This window comes from Budorcas taxicolor, chromosome 12 (assembly GCF_023091745.1).
Source record: "Budorcas taxicolor isolate Tak-1 chromosome 12, Takin1.1, whole genome shotgun sequence".
Lineage (NCBI taxonomy): Eukaryota > Metazoa > Chordata > Mammalia > Artiodactyla > Bovidae > Budorcas > Budorcas taxicolor.
Window position 1 is genome coordinate 68,183,674 of NC_068921.1, and position 17,475 is coordinate 68,201,148.

At 38.3% G+C, this 17,475-nt stretch overlaps 1 protein-coding gene across 1 annotated transcript in view; it reads left to right on the top strand.

Annotated features, from left to right (window-relative positions):
- Window positions 1-17,475, top strand: part of GPC6 (glypican 6) — a 1,214,516-nt gene that overhangs the window by 619,743 nt on the left and 577,298 nt on the right. The window lies entirely within an intron of this gene.

Genomic DNA, 17,475 nt, shown 5'->3' on the forward strand with positions numbered 1-17,475 from the left:
GAGCCAGGATTTCAAGCCATTCCATATGGTTTGAAACATAATGTCAGTATTTATCAGCAATTCAGCAGGGAAGCTTTTATCAGGGAATGCATGAAAACAGGTGTCTTGTAACCATGACCACTTGGTATTTCTGATCAGTTTTAAGGATGATAAATACTCATGCAGCAGTCTATCCAGAGGTTATAATCCTCCAGAAAGTCACAAGGTGACAGTCTTCATGGTGACTGCAAGTGGAGACAAGTTGTTGCTCAAAACACCAGCACCTGGCATTTCTTCTTCTTTATCACCCTTGTCAATGTGGCAAATTCCTTAATAGTAAAAGAAGAGCCTTTAGCTGACACCTGTACAACTGGATTAGGGAGGACTAATGAATACAAAGTGTAGATTCTGGTGGAGAATTCTTTCTGTTATCCATTATTTTTGTAATTCAATGCTGTGTATTGCATTAGGCTTATGAGAAAGATAAATCACTAATACATGTATGTGTCTTTCCTTGAGGATGTCTCTAAACCTTTCATGGATGGGGTCTTTTTCCATTGCTGTTTTTAAACATTGACTGTTTCCTGTGTAAAGGATATATGCCTTTGTTTAAATTCTTCCTTGACATTCAACTGCTCTTATGAGATAGGCTTGCCCATTTATGAGGGCTGTCCAACAAATAAACTGGAAGATGATTACCTTAAGAGGTAAAGTTAAAACAGTAGGTAACAGGAGTCTGGTATTATGTCACCCAAAGAAGGTCATGTTTGTACAAAGATTATTGCTGAATATTACTTTCTTACTGCAGAGTTGTGCCAAATAGCCACATATTATTTATAACTATTGGTACTATCCTGCCATGTTTCTTTTTTCTCCACTTTGATCTCCTCAGTATTTACATCTTGGTAGAAAGATGTATATACCCTTAAGAAATGTTTCTCTATGACTCTATTTGTAAAATTCATAGCAGTCCATTTTTTAAATGAGCAATTCTTAAAAAGGTTACTTGAGCATATGGAAAGATTATTTGGAAGAATGCTCTGAGGAAGATAATCACAAGGGATTTAATAATACAAATGGCCTATAACTTTGATGTTAAAAACAATTTTTTTCATTGAAAATCAACAACATTCTAAATACCAAAGGAAATAGAACCCCAAAAGTGGATCAATAAGGAATTGGCCAGGTGGAGTAATAAGAGGAAACATGATCACTTGGGTAAGTCTGTGACATACAGATTGATATAAGAAATAAATATATATTCCATATATTCTTGAGAGAGAGATTTTGTTGTTAAAAAAATGTTAGTCATGGTGGCTGCAAATTGAAGCCCTTGCTTTTATTGAAGAATGAAATTGCCAGCTCTTGAGACACATGAGGTAAGAAATTAAAAGCATGGATTGATACCTGTGACAGTCCTGATTGTTTGTATAGAGTCTGCCTGAGTGTGAATAATGATTAGATACATATATTTTACTCTGGGGACGTCTCAGTCAGGTAAGAGAATATTTTCTATCAGTCCATCTAAAAAGCCACAAGTGAGTTTGCAGATGGCTCTGTTTCCTGTTTCTCAGAGGACGGCATTAAGGGCAGCTGGGAAACAGCGCCTCTCCCCTGTCTTTCCCTGCCTGTCCCAGTCTTGAGATCTTTGTCTACCAAAAGCTAACGGATCCACCTTCCTTGTGAAGACTGATATCATGGACCAGTCGTCAGTGCAGTATGACCTTCAGTTGTTTTGTTTTGTTTTCTAGGCATGAGGTGAGATGTACTCTGCAACACTGAGATCTTTCTTCCCTTGATTTTTTCATGACCAACATTCATTTGCAGAATAGCTGCTGTGGGCTTGCAATGTTGTTTGTGGTCATGTGACCATGAATGTTTACTATTTTATGCAGATATTGACTTGTTTGGCCTGAGTATCATTAGCCCTAATCTATTCAAATCATAAATCCCATACTGACATCTGGTTACTGCCTTCTAGTAGGTGAATAGATGGATGGATGGATGGAAACAGAGAGAGATGGATGGGAATATATAGCCTTGGTTTAGAAGCTGAGAACTTTTTTTTCCTCAAATAATTTATGATTTAGGGATTTAAGTGTTTTATCAGTGAACTTTCTTATTAATGATGAGCAGATGGTCTGTAGCTGACTAAATCAGATGCAGATCCGCTAGTACCATTTGGGTGCCGATGACTTACAGCAACCAAACTATTCTTTGTGAGAAGAAGAAAATATTACAAGACTGTCTATATTAAGAGGAGAAGTAAGAATTGTGTTTGAGGATTAGCCCCTCATATATCAGAAGTTTCCTTGTGGTCTGTTACTTGAATGATTTGGAATTTGTGAAGTGATTGTAGAAGAGTTAAGGAATTCAAGGCAAAATTCCAAAAGAGATTCACAAACTGTAACAACTTACCTCCTGCACCTTGGCTTAGGGCGTATTTTTTATCCTGCAGTTTGCCTCTTCTCTTACAGTGGCTTCTTAAATCTAGGAAGGCATCATTAATAGCTTCTAATTAATTGTTTTGACTGGGAAATTTATCTCTTTGGCAAAACACAGCAGTTTGACACAAATGTTTTGACACAACATTTGGGGAATTTCCTTACCAGAAAAATAGAGAACTAATTTGGTGACGTCAACATAACCATTTTTAGAACTTACTCTTGCCATCTCACATCTCACAAGTCTTTTTCTAGGCTTTGGATGGAACAAGTTAATTTTAAATAACCGTTTGAAAATACATGTGCTGTCGAATGGGGCTTCCCTGGTGGCTCAGGGTTAAGGAATTCGCCTACAATGCAGGAGACACAGGAGACGCAGTTTTGATCCCTGGGTTGGAAAGATCCCCTGGAGGAAGGCATGGCAACTCACTCCAGTATTCTTGCCTGGAGAATCCCATGGACAGGGGAGGCTGGTGGGCTGCATTCTGTGGGGTCGCAAAGAGTCAGACACTGCTGAAGCAACTGAGCATGCAGGCACGTGCTATCAAATACATGCATATCTTAAAACTACAGTTCTAACCTCTGGACACACTGTTTCACCTGTATACAAATCTATGTGTAGGAATCACAGCAACATTATTTATAATAACATATAAAGTGAAAATATCACAAATGTCCCATCTGCATAAATCATGATCTCTTCTGAAATCCTATGGAACATTGAAAATAAGTGAACTCCAGCCACGTGTGTGGACGAATCAGTTACAAAAATCTTTTTGAGACCAAAAAAATAAAATAAAATCCCAAAGAATATATACTATTTCAGTTCAGTGCAGTCGCCAGTCATGTCTGACTCTTTGCGACCCCATGCACTGCAGCACGCCAAGCTTCCCTGTCCATCACCAACTCCGGAGCGTACTCAAACTCATGTCCCTCAAGTCATATACCACTTATATAAATTTTTAAAAAGTACAAAGCAATACATAATTTAGGAATTAAAATATATATGAGATCCCGTGTGCTTAGTTGTTCAGTTGTGTCCAACTCTGTGTGACCATGTGTACTGTGGCCTGCCAGGCTCCTCTGTCCATGGGATTTTTCAGGCGAGAATACTGGAATGTGCTGCCATTCCTCCTCTAGGGAAGTATGCTGCCATTCCTCCTCTAGGGGATCTTCCTGATCCAGGGATTGAATCCACATCTCCTGTGTACCTTTCATTGCAGGCAGATTCTTTACCTATTGAGCCACTAGAGAAGTCTCTTATCTACAATGACTTCTTAAATCTAGGAAGGCATCATTAATAACTTCTAATTAATTGTTTTGATTGGAAAATTTATCTCTTTAGCAGGGAAAAAAAGAAGAAAACTTTCAAATAATAAACACAGATATCATATAATAATAATATCTGTGGATCAGGTTTCGATGTATTATAAAAGAGAGATAATCAGGGGATTCCATACTTTCTGATAACATACTGTTTCTTAATCTCTGTGCTCTGTATATCTGCATGGAGGTTTAAGATTTTTTAATGAGAGAGATTAAAGTGGGAGGAGACTTGGCATTGTTCATCTGTGATTCTTTCTATCTCTGTAGATATGCTCAAGTGCCTGAGCTACCTTCCATGGTTCATGAAACTTACTGGTGTTTGTAGATTTGACCATTCACTTTCCATGTTTCACATTGTGCTAAATGATATCAAGTAAGCATGGAGACAAAGCTCTAAAATGAACATAAAAGCAATCTTTGATAATATAGTAGTCTTGAGAGAGAGGATCCTTACTATTTTTTTAGTATGATCCCTTTTTGAAAGCACCACTCTTACTTCCTTATATACACTCATTCATGAATGGAAATTTGGATGCCATCAGTCCCTCTGAAGCTAATCAGACATGGGAAGAACAGAAAGAGGGCTGCATAGAGATAATAACAATTGTCTACTTAGACCGAGCTTCTATTTTTCATCATGAAGGCAAGTGACTGTAGTGTCTTCACTGGTCCATCTTGAAGGCATTAAAACAAAAAAGACATGACTTTCATATCTTTTTGCTTTAATAAATGTGACGTCTATGAGGCAAAGCTATAAATTGTGTCAGTAGCAACCACTTTAACTATGAAAGTCATTCGATTGATTCATTCCAGACAAATTAGGTAGATAATGGAATTGGAATCTATGGAACTTGAACTGTGGCCAAATACTGTCACTTCTCTCTCTCTCTCTCTCTCTCTCTCTCTCTCTCTCTCTCTCTCTCTCTCTAGATCTATTATGCATCTGTTTTTCTATTTAATTTTTTTTTTATTCCTTGTGGATTGGAACTTTGAAAAGAAAGTCTGGCTTTAGTACGACCAGAATATTATTATCAACAGACACCTGCCTATGTCTGCTATCCATAATAGTATGTTTACATGGGGAGCCTCTTAATGGACCCATCCAGCTGAATAAACAATCTTGCATTAACAACATGTACCTAGAAAGCTATAAACAGAGAGTCCATTTTCCAAAACTGTGGTTGGTACATTACAAGATTGGAAAAAAAAAATAGATCATCAAATTTGATGAAATGAAGGCTATGCAACACATCCATTCATAACATTCTTTGATAATAATTGAAAACTATTCTGAAGAATATGCCATGGATATAGCTAGTCGAAAAGGGAAATGATATTCTATCTAGCTTTTGCTTCTGAGATAGAATTTAAGACACAAACTAAGACTACTTGTTGTACCTATCACCCAAATGACCTGTTTTGCTCCTTCTGTGGTCATCTTTTGATTGGAGTTAATTTTTTTAGTCATCCAGAAATGAAAAGGACCATAAAGAGGCCTTAGGAGAATGAAAGTTTTTTTGTTGTTGTTAGTTCTTTTGTGGTCTGTGTATTCTTTTCTGTAATTGATGATTGTCAACATAGAATAATAATATAATCAATAATATACAATATTAGGAAGAATAGGTAAACCTTTTGAAGCTATCAATAATGTTTCTATGTTTACAACTTTTAAGTCAGCATGAATAATATATGCTTGTTGTTTGATGATGATGGTGTGGGCATTATATTATATTTAGAAAGTGCTTTGCCATCAATCAATAAATAATTTCATGATTAAAAAAATAGTAACAAAATAACTTTAGTACTACTGGCCAAAACAGCAAAAAAAATAGCTTATGAATATACTTCATTAAAGATGTATGCATTTTACCATGATCTGGGTACTGTGATAAGCACTGGAAATTGTAAGGGTGTGAGCAAGTCCAGGGATCAGAGAAACAAAAGAGTTTCTCCCCTGAAGAATAGCATGTGCAGTGTTCTACAGAGGACTTCAGGGAAGAGACAAGGTCCCATTTTTATGAAAACTATTTGGTAATTTTGATTAAAACAATGAAAATCTTTCTTATTAATTTTAAATTATCTTGCAAAACACACATCTTGCTTAGGGGTGTGTTTGGAAAATGGTTAAGCGAGTGAAAATTGAGGAGAATGAAGCCATTTATTTCCAATGCATTAAGAGCTTTTTGTGTATCCTTTCTTTATGGTCTTTTGGTAGCTTGTGTCTGTTTTTAATAACATATGTTTTGTTAAGTGAAGTGTTAGTCGCTCAATTGTGTCCAATTCTTTGCGACCCTATGGACTGTGGCCTGCCAGGCTCCTCTGACCATGGAATTCTTCAGGCAAGAATTCAAGAATTGGTTTCCATTTCATTCTCCAGGGGATCTTCCTGATCCACGGTTAAAACCTGGGTCTCCTGCATTACAGGCAAATTCTTTACCATCTGAGCTACTAGGGAAGCACCAGATGCTTGTTAGGCTATTTTATTTTAAAATTATGTTATCTTTTGGAATTCCAATAAAATGGGCATGTTTCTCCCCATTGAATCCAGTTTTGAAGTTGTATTCATAGAAGAAAGAAGGTAAGGAGTTCTTTAACTCTGTGCCAATGCAACTTAGCTAGAAAAAGTTTGGCAACCACAGTTCTGACAATATCTAACAGGTGTGATCTTTCACTCTCCTACAGTCCAAGATGGGTAGTTGTAATAACTCAACATTCGTTTGATCCTACTGGATTCTTGTAAAAGTGAAGCCATTGTGGCAATGTAGCTAAGGCCTCATCAATAAGCATTAGTTCAATGTGTTCTATACATCAGGTACTGTTCTTAAGATCTTAAGATACAAAGTATCTTAAAGTTCTTAAGATACAAAGACTATGCAAATTAAAGTACTTACAAATACTAATTGGGAGAGAGAAACAATGTCAAACTCTAATGATTTTAATATTATAATCTAATAATGTCATTTCTACAGTAATTGTTTGGGAATAGAGAGGAAAGACATCTAGCTTAACCTTGGGTTGTGAGGAACTTTCAGGATAGTAGAGAGGCCTGAATGACACGTGGAAGAATGTGTGGACATTGACACAGATGATGAGGGCAGCAAGCGTAGGGGAGGCAGGGTGTTTTAGGCAGAGGCAAAAACTCAGCAGAAACACAACATGAAACCACAGGTGAGTGCAGGGAGCTGCAAGTACTCCTGGGTATTCCTGAGGCATGAAATACATAGCACAGAATAGGCAGAAATAAGACTGGAAACTCAGATGGAACCCTTGAATAAAAACTGCCTCTTTCACTAACATTTTGGTCCTTGTCTGTTTTGCTTTCATAATTAAAATGTAACCTTTCTTTTTTATTGAAATATAGTTAATTTGCAATGTTGTGTTAGTTTCAAGTGTACAGAAAAGAGATTCAGTTATTCATACATATACATATATTCTTTTTCAGACTCTTTTCCTTCTTAGGTTATAACAAGATACTAAGTATAGTTCCCTGTACTATACAGTAGTTCCGTGCTGTTTATCTATTTTGTATATAATAGAGTGTATGTGTTCATCCCAAACTGCTAATTTATCACCCCATCTCTATCACCTTTGGTAACTATAACTTTGTTTTCTATGACTGTGAGTCCATTTATGTTTTGTAAATAAGTTCATTGTTATCCTTTTTAAAGTCCATATATAAATGATATCATGATGTTTGTCTATCTTTGCTTAAATGCATTCCATTACTTTTGAGAGACAAATGTGCTGAGCACCTGCTCTTCACTGGACATTGTTCTGTAAGAAACAGGAAATAACGATGAACAGCATTTACACTGACAAAAATCACAGTGTATCCAAAAGGACTGAAGTGTAAAAGTTTAAGTGTGGTACAAAGGATCAAGATGAAGATAGTGGGAAGAATGCTATGTGAATTAAGAGAAATGTATGCTTCCCTTTGCCTTGAGAAATTGGAAAAGGCACCTCAGAGTGGGTTATAGTCAGACTTAGACTTACAGGATGAATAGGGTCTTACAGAGGAGGAAAAGATCTAGGGGGCTTCCTTGCCAAGGACCCAGCAGGTTAAAGGCATGAATTGTGGCAGGTCCTGATTTTGTTGAGATGTGGCCAGGAGTTCTGGAATGCATTATTTGGATTTTATATTTCCAGGAAAGGAATTTGAAGAACCTTGCATTGGCAAGAAGTGATAGCTAAGATTTTTCAAAAGACAAATATGTGGTCAGATTTTTACCTTTTTCCCAGGAAAGAGGCGAAAATCTCTGTTTCATGGATATGATAAACTGGAGCCGGGAAAACTGGTGGATGCAGAAATGCAGACTGTTGTAACTGCCCAGGTGACAACTGAGACCTGATTCCAAGCAGGTGGAGCAGAGTGGAGCACACATCTGGAGAAACAAAGGAACAAATCAGCGGAGTATAAAATGCGGTGTCTTCTCAGATTGTTTTTCCAGCATCAAGCACATTTCCAGGCACACTCTTTGTTCTAACCGAGTACCTGTTGTCTACCTGCTGACTGGTTTGAGAATCACCAACATAGTCAGCTGGTAAAGAATCTGCCTGCAAGGCAGAAGACCCCAGATCCATTCCAGGGATGGGAAGCTCCCCTTGGAGAAGGGATAGGCTACCCACTCCAGTATTCTTCGGCTTCCCTGGGTGGCTTAATGATAAAGAATCCGTCTGCACTGTGGGAGACCTAGGTTCAATCCCTGGATTGGGAAGATTCCCTGGGGGAGGGCATGGCAACCCATTCAGTATTCTTGCCTGGAGAATCCCCCTGGTGCACAACAGTCCATGTCGTCACAAAGAGTCGGACACAACTGAGTGACTAAACACACAACATAGACATGTTTGTTGGCAAGGGCTGGTAACATTTAGCTGGAGCAAAAAAGCTAACAGGATCAGATGAAACATCAGGGAGTATAAATACTTGAAGAGGATACAAAAAAAGAAGGCAGATGACCAAAAGCCTATTGTTTTGAAAGTAAAGGAAGAGAAGTGCTCAAGAGATAGGGTAATCAGCAGCAACAGATGTTGCAGATAGTCAAGTGGGAGGGGCAGAGAAAATAGATCTTTGATTTGGCCGTTAGGCTGCTACAAACTTTAGCAGTGCATCTTCCCTGGAATGGTGGTTTTTTTTTTTTTTTTTTTTTTTGCTTAGAAACGTTAACTCTTCTGTTCCCACACTTTCTAGAACAGACTGAACAAAGCGTGGTCTATAACTGGTCTATAGAGCCCATTCATGAAGAAGTTGTGATCATTCTGCAACAAGTCAAAAGTTGAAGCCATTAAAGAAATCTTGATAGCAATTTCACATTGCTGAGACATCTAAGATCCCCACCAGTGGAATCTTCTGTAATGTTGTTCAGCTTTCATGGTGTGTCTCCTTGATGTGAGGTGCATCTTGGTTATGCCCTGTAGGATCAGATCAGGTCATGACATCCTGGGAAAATCAAACAGCCAGCCAAATCCTGTCCAGAGCATTTGAGCCTTAAACAGATAGTTGCAAATGTATCAGTACTATTCTAGAATAACCCTCAGAAGAGGAAGATGGTGAACCTCTATTCATTGATTCTGTTGGTGTGTTTGAGCTTTTTCTTTCTGTTTTCAGCCTCCCTTTACCCCTCTTGGTGTGTTCTTGCCCTAACCTTCTTCCCTTGGAGAGCCTTCTCTATGTTTCCAACCATGATGGGCTCCCATAACCCATTTTGATTGGCATGCCGGCTGTTTGTGTGTGTTCCACAAGTATGAGAACTCCTCTGGGGCCATGGAAGATATGCGCAACAATTGGACATCTAGGTTACTAATAGGAAATATCTACTGCTAAAATGTACCAATTAAACAAATCTTAAAAGGTCCAAGATTAACACTCCAGTGCTGTAACTCAAAGAATGCTGCTTCTGAAATGGCTTCATAAAGAAAAACGCACCTGACAGTATATTTCAGCGTCAGTGCTGACTCCGTTCTTGAATGTTTATCTCTGAATGCCTTTATGCTTTTCCTACCAGAAGGTTCTGTGAAACAAGGTTTGAACAACAGTCCTGCTGTAATTACTTTCACATGCAAAAAAGCACGTTCAGAGTGCTGACAGGAGACGTTGCCAGCTCTGTGATATCATAGCTGAACTTGAAAGTTTGGAGGATTTTTCTTTTATTGTCCCATCTTCAGAGACTCAATGTTACAAGGACATTCCCTGAGGTAATATCAGTGCACTGTAGAGGTTTATGAGCCAAGATACACATCAAAAATAATTTTAATAAAGCTTGACAGCTATATTGCATTAATCGTGCTGACATAGTGAAGCAGGACTTATGTAGGGAGTACGACATATTGGTATTTTTTTAAAAGGAGGCATTAGGTCATACAGATACTTTATTGTAGGAAAGATGGGGGTATATTGTTACATACCATAGATTTTCTCCATTGTTATGTTTGTGATAACATAACACAGATATTGGATCCTACTTTTGTCACTTAAAGTGTTTTTCCACATTGAAACAACGGGTTCTTCCCCTTCATGTGTATGCCTTTTCTCTCTCCATCTTGATGAGTGATATTCAGTGCAGACGCAATGGATCAATCCCAGATGCTTAGAAAACAGTCATCATCCCACACAATATCGAACCTCTGCATTTTCCTATATCTAAAGTGGATAGCCCCGGGTGAAAATGGACAGTTCAGAGTGTCAGTAATAGGATAATGGTGATTTTGACATTCAGAGGTAAGTAAAACTATAACCTGAATCAATTGATGTTCCAAGTTAACACCAGCTGACACTTAAGTGGCTGGCATAAACAGATTCTTAAAAATTCATTTTCATCCTTGCAGGAAGATGCTGCATGTCAAAAATGCCTCTGTCATATTTAATACTCAGCAGAGAACAAGATATTTTATGGAAATTTAATCCTCTTCAGTTCGTAATGTCTTAAGAAGCCAGGAAGGCAAACTTTTCCTCTGTTCATTTTGCAGAGGACTTGGGCAATCAAAGCAGCTCCTCCCTTCAATATTTTAGACTTTCATAAATACAGTCCTTATGGAAACAGTATTATTCTGCATATCATTCTCATAGTAGGCATAAATATGAGTTTCTCCACAAGGAAATAGAGCTGTTTGTAAATAATAGGTGTTACAACTTCCTTCTTTGCTCTTGGCTTTCTAAAAACAAGTTCTCTTGCTAAAAATACAGGTAGATGTAAGGCAACATTTATTTCGCTAGTTTTCAATGAAAGTGGACCGCATTTAGTCAGAAATAGAGGGTTTGATCGTGCTTTAAAATATAGCAGGGCTTCCTTGGTGTCTAGCGGTTAAGAATGCACCTGCCACTGCAGGGGACACAGGTTTGATCCCTGGTCCAGGGAGATCCCTCATGCTGCCGAGCCACAGAGCCAGTTTTCCACAGCTACTGAGCCCACGTGATGTAGCTGCTAAGCCTTTGTGCCTAAAGCCTATGCTCCACAACAAGAGAAGCCACCAGTGAGAAGCCCAAGTATAGCAACTAGAACGTAGACCCTGCTAAACACAGCTAGAGAAAAGCTCAAGAGGCAATGAAAACCCAGCACAACCAAAAATAAATAAATAAATACAAACAACAGCAAACTAATCACTCAGCAGAAGTCCTTTCCTGTTAGAGTTCTGTTGCTCAATTTAGAGGCTGGGCCAAGGAGAACCCAGCTGTGCTTCCAATAAAGTGTTTTACTGAAAAGACAAAACCTCATGGTATCCTGCAGCATTTGTAGGCAGAAAATAACTACATAAAATATTTATGTCACTATTTCCATATGATACGAGAAATATCTCCTTTGGAGTGGAGAGAAAAAGTACCCTGACATTTTGGCTGGGAGAGAGTAGATAGAATCCAGATTGAAAGTCTTTCTTACTTTCCTTCATGTGTGAAAGTGATAGGTTTTTGCGTAGAAATTCTGATATGCCCATTATTTAATAAATTATAGGACCTTTGACTCTCAGCTATCCAGAGTCTCTCTCCTGATCAATTTATATTTCATCAGTTGTTTTGTGATTCTGAGACAAAGGGAATTGGGGAAATGAAATTGATCTTATAAATCACTCAAGCCAAATGAACATTTTTCCTCTATAAATTACCCAAAGAGTTCAAATAAAGCTGTCATCCTAGCTTAAAATGACACTTAGTTGTTGTTAGTGGTCATAAAAATATTTTTATGCATTTTCACATATTATTTCTGACTCCAAAATCAGTATGTGCTCATCCAAAAAGAAAAAAAAAAAATGTGTACAATGCAGAATACAAAGAAGAAAATAAAATAATCCTTAATTCTCACTGCCTAGAGATAACCAGTGTCAAAATTTGCATCTCTAGTGGTTTGTACCCCTAATATGCTTTTATATTACATATTATTAAATCATGTGTGTGTATACTCAGTCATTCAGTTATGTCCCATTCTTTGTGACCTCATGGAATGTAGCCCACCCAGCTCCTCTGTCCATGGAATTTTCTAGGCAAGAATACTGCAGTGGGTTGCAGTTTCCTCCTCCAGGGGATCTTCCTGATCCAGGGATTGAACCCATATCTTTTGCATCTCCTGCATTGACTGGTATATTCTTTACCACTGTGCCACCTGGGAAGCCCTATTCTTAAATCATGAGGGATACTTAATTTTGGATTCTACTTTTCATCACTTTAAGTATTTTTCCACATTCATTGATAGCACTTTTATTAAAAAATCACTCTCATTTTTAAAATTTCGTTTTACAACCTAAAGGATGTGCTTGCTGCCAGTATATCTGGGATCTTCACAAATAGTCACCCCCTGGACATTTTTTCTCAAAGAAGGAAGCAACTGTAGTAAGCAGTTTAAGTGTGTATACATGATGGTGTGGGTGTTTAATTCCTCTACACTCTCAGGGCCAGCATACATAGCTATGTCATATATTCTTTATCATGTATTTGGCTATTGTAATTTCTTGGTTTATTTATAGTCAACACAGTTAACAAGAATTAGAAGCAATTTTTATGGAAATAAAAGATGTACCCATAAAAAAGATATTGGGATGAGGCTGCTAGAAAAATGTTTATTAGACCTCCCTATTACTTCCCATTGGGCTGAATATCTCCATCTTAGCCAGACTGCAAAGCTGTGGACTTTATTTCTAACTGTCTCACAGATGTGTTCATTTGGCATGACTTCTTTAAGAGTTTAAATAATGTTTTAAAATGAGGAAGATTGACATAAATTGTGGATTTCTACAATTTCTAAGGGTTTCCTTGGTGGCTCAGTGGTAAAGAATCTGCCCGCCAATGCAGAAGACGAGGGTTCGATCCCTGGGTGGGGAGAGTACCCTTGCAAAGGAAATGACAACCTATTCTAGTGTTCTTGCCTGGGATGTCCTATGGACAGAGGAGCCTGGTGGGCTACAGTCCGCAGGGTCACAAAAGAGTCAGACACCACTTAGCGATTAAACGACAACAAGCAATTTCTAAAGATATAACCAACCTGGATTTGTGTCCTGTGTAGCAAAATCAGCTGGAGTAAATATACAGGCTGAGTTTGTTTTAGCTTGAGAATTTGTGTTCTGGTTTGGCTTGGGTCTGACCATTCCTGTGATTGGTCTGATTCTGAAGTCAGTGTGGATCACCATCCAGCACAGTGTTTGGTTCTTTTCCTCACGAGATCGACGTGTTTCTCTGTACCCATGTCTTTACTAAAAGTGAAAGAACTGAAAGATGATAGGGCCATGTTTCAAGGAAAAAAAAGTAGGAAGCTTATTTTATTTTTTGTGGAAGTATAAAATATTCTAAACATTTAACATGCAAATTGTACCTATGTTTTAAAAAACATCGTCAATGAACTTCACCTATGGTTAGTGACTCCTTAGCATTTGAATTTGCAAACCTGCTTTTGAGTTTTCTATTAGCCATCACTATGAGCTAAACTTTATTCTTTAATCAGATAAAAGCAAACCCAATAGTTTAGAAAAAGACTCTGCTATTCCTGATGTTGATACCAGGAAAGAATCCTCTCCTTTAATGTCTTTGAGAACATTCTTATCATATATGAGATATGGTCTTCCCTGGTGGCTCAGACAGTGAAGATTCTGCCTAGAATGCAGGAGACCTGGGTTCAATCCCTGGGTCAAGAAGATCCCCTGGAAAAGGAAATGTCAGCTCACTCCAGTATTCTTGCCTGGAGAATTCCATGAACAGAAGTGCCTGCTGGGCTACAGTCCATGGGGTCACAAAGAGTTGGACAAACTGAGTGACTGACACTACTACTACTTATCATATAAATGGCCCAAGTTTACTTCTGCTGAAATGGACCTTAGCAAGCAAATGCCTAGAATTTTTTTCCAATAGTGTCATCATGGCATCATCACCCCTGTCAAATGCATTCCTGTCTGATATAAATGGAAGCTAACAGTTATTGAGTGGTTGTAAGCCACTGTAGTTAGTACTTTTCACATACTGTCATTTAATTATTGCATCAATGCAGTAACTAAAAGTACTAACCCATGATATATGTGTGGTAATTATTACATTTATTAGATAAGGAACTTGAAGCTGAATGACAGGGAATCTGCCTCTTCAAGTGCTGAGGTTTTAGTCTGAATACAGAAACCTGATGTCAAACTCATTGGTCCTGAGACTTACCTGGTGGTCCATTGGTTAAGACTTCACCTTACTTACAATGCAGGGGGTGTGAGTTCGGTCCCTGATCAGGGATCTAAGATCCCATATGCCTCCGGGCTAAAAACCCAAGACATAGAATAGAAGCAGTATTGTAAAAAATTCAGTAAAAACTTTAAAAATGGTCCACATCAAAAAAAAAAAAATCTTAACAACAAGAATAGAAATTGGTCTATGACAATGTTGTCAATGGAAGTAGGATGAGAATCATATATGTATGCAATCCCTGTGAATTTCTATAATTTTCTGTAAGCACATTAAATAATACATTTTTAATCTAGTATATCTACAGCATTGTCATTTAAATATATAATCAATATAAAAACTATCAATGCGATACTTTAATTTTTTGTATGATGTCCTCAGATTTTGGTGTGTACTTTATACTTACAGCAGATCTCAGTTTGGGACTGGTCATATTTCACATGCCATACATGGCTAGTGGCTGATGTAGGGGACAATGCAAATGTATACTTTTAATGCATCACCCTCCTATTTGAGGCAAAGAATGTTAGGAATTCACACCAGGCAGCCTAAACCCTTGTGATCGATTACTCATACAGTTCCTCCAGTGATGAGTAAAATAGAGAAAGATTCTGTCTTTTCATAATGCATTTTGGGCCCTGATTAGAACTCTGACATAAATAACACAGACATTTTATTGAGAGGTTTGTTCTTCCTGGTCCCTCAAATGCTGGCTCTGTATGTGATACTGCTGTGGTCCCTAAGTATCATGAGCATCAGAAGATTGTCAGTCATCAGGCAGAAATTAATCTACAGTTTTCCATCTGCCCAGGGGAGATGGAGGAGACTAATTAATGCAGGAGTTGGCAAACATCCATGGGTTCAGCATCAGTAAACGAAATAATTCTCCAACTATTATTGCAGGGAGCTATCTGAAATATTTAATTCGTGAAGAGGGGCCCTTATGCTCATAAAGGTGGCCCATCACTGGATTAAGTGTCTCAAAACCACATGACTGATTAGTGTTTGGACAGATATGAGGATACTTCTACACTTTTGGGGGGATAAAGAAGGTACTTTTCAGGTGGAAGCCCCTGTAGTATTGATTCTCTTAGATTTCTCATAAGAACATTTTAGGGCATTATTTTTTTAAGAAACTGGAAAATTATAGCTTTAGTGAATTACTATTTCACTAGTAATGCATAAGTGCATCACACACTAGTCTGAGGAAGCCTTACAAATAGCTGTGAAAAGATGGGAAGTGAAAATCAAAGGAGAAAAGGAAAGATATATCCATTTGAATACGGAGTTCCAAAGAATAGAAAGGGGAGATAAGAAAGCCTTCCTCCGCAATCAATGCAAAGAAATAGAGGAAAACAATAGAATGGGAAAGACTAGAGATCTGTTTAAGAAAATTAGAGATACCAGTGGAACATTTCATGCAAAGATGGGCTCAATAAAGGACAGAAATGGTATGGACCTAACAGAAGCAGAAGATATTAAGAAGAGGTGGCAAGAATACACAGAAGAACTATACAAAAAAGATCTTCGTGACCCAGATTATCACAATGGTGTGATCACTCACCTAGAGCCAGACATCCTGGAATATGAAGTCAAGTGGGCCTTAGGAAGCATCACTACGAAGTAAGCTAGTAGAGATGATGGAATTCCAGTTGAGCTATTTCAAATCCTGAAAGATGATGCTGTGAAAGTGCTGCACTCAATATGCCAGCACATTTGGAAAACTCAGCAGTGGCCACAGAACTGGAAAAGGTCAGTTTTCATTCCAGTCCCAAAGAAAGGCAATGCCAAAGAATGCTCAAACTACCACACAATTGCACTCATCTCACACACTAGTAAAGTAATGCTCAAAATTCTCCAATCTAGGCTTCAGCAACACGTGAACCATGAACTCCCTGATGTTCAAGCTGGTTTTAGAAAAGGCAGAGGAACCAGAGATCAAGTTGGCAACATCCACTGGATCATGGAAAAAGCAAGGGAGTTCCAGAAAAACATCTATTTCTGCTTTATTGACTATGCCAAAGCCTTTAACTGTGTGGATCACAAACTGGAAAATTCTGAAAGAGATGGGAATACCAGACCATCTGATCTGCCTCTTGAGAGATCTGTATGCAGGTCAGGAAGCAATGGTTAGAACTGGACATGGAACAACAGACTGGTTCCAAATAGGAAAAGGAGTATGTCAAGGCTCTATACAGACACCCTGCTTATTTAACTTATATGCAGAGTACATCATGAGAAACGCTGGGTTTGAGGAAGCACAAGCTGGAATCAAGATTGCCGGGAGAAATATCAATAACCTCAAATATGCAGATGACACCACCTTTATGGCAGAAAGTGAAGAAGAACTAAAAAGCCTCTTGATGAAAATGAAAGAGGAGAGTGAAAAAATTGGCTTAAAGCCCAACATTCAGAAAATGAAGATCATGGCATCTAGTCCCATCACTTCATGGCAAATAAATGGGGAAACAGTGGAAACAATGGCTGACTTTATTTTTTTGGGCTCCAAAATGACTGCAGATGGTGACTGCAGCCATGAAATTAAAAGACTCTTACTCCTTGGAAGGAAAGTTATGACCAACCTAGATAGCATATTAAAAAGCAAAGACATTACTTTGCCAACAAAGGTCCGTCTAGTCAAGGTTATGGTTTTTCCAGTGGTCATGTAAGGATGTGAGAGTTGGACTATAAAGAAAGCTGAGCACTGAAGAATTGATGCTTTTGAACTGTGGTGTTGGAGAAGACTCTTGAGAGTCCCTTGTACTGCAAGGAGATCCAACCAATCCTTCCTAAAGGAGATTAGTCCTGGGTGTTCATTGGAAGCACTGATGTTGAAGGTGTAACTCCAATATTTGGCCACCTGATTGAAGATCTGACTCATTGGAAAAGACCCTGATGCTGGGAAAGATTGAGGGCAGGAGGAGAAAGGGACAACAGAGGATGAGATGGCTGGATGACATCATTCACTCGATGGAGATGGGTTTGAGTAGACTCCCAGAGTTGGTGATGGACAGAGAGGCCTGGTGTGCTGCGGTTCATGGGGTCACAAAGAGTCATACATGACTGAGCGACTGAACTGAACTGAGT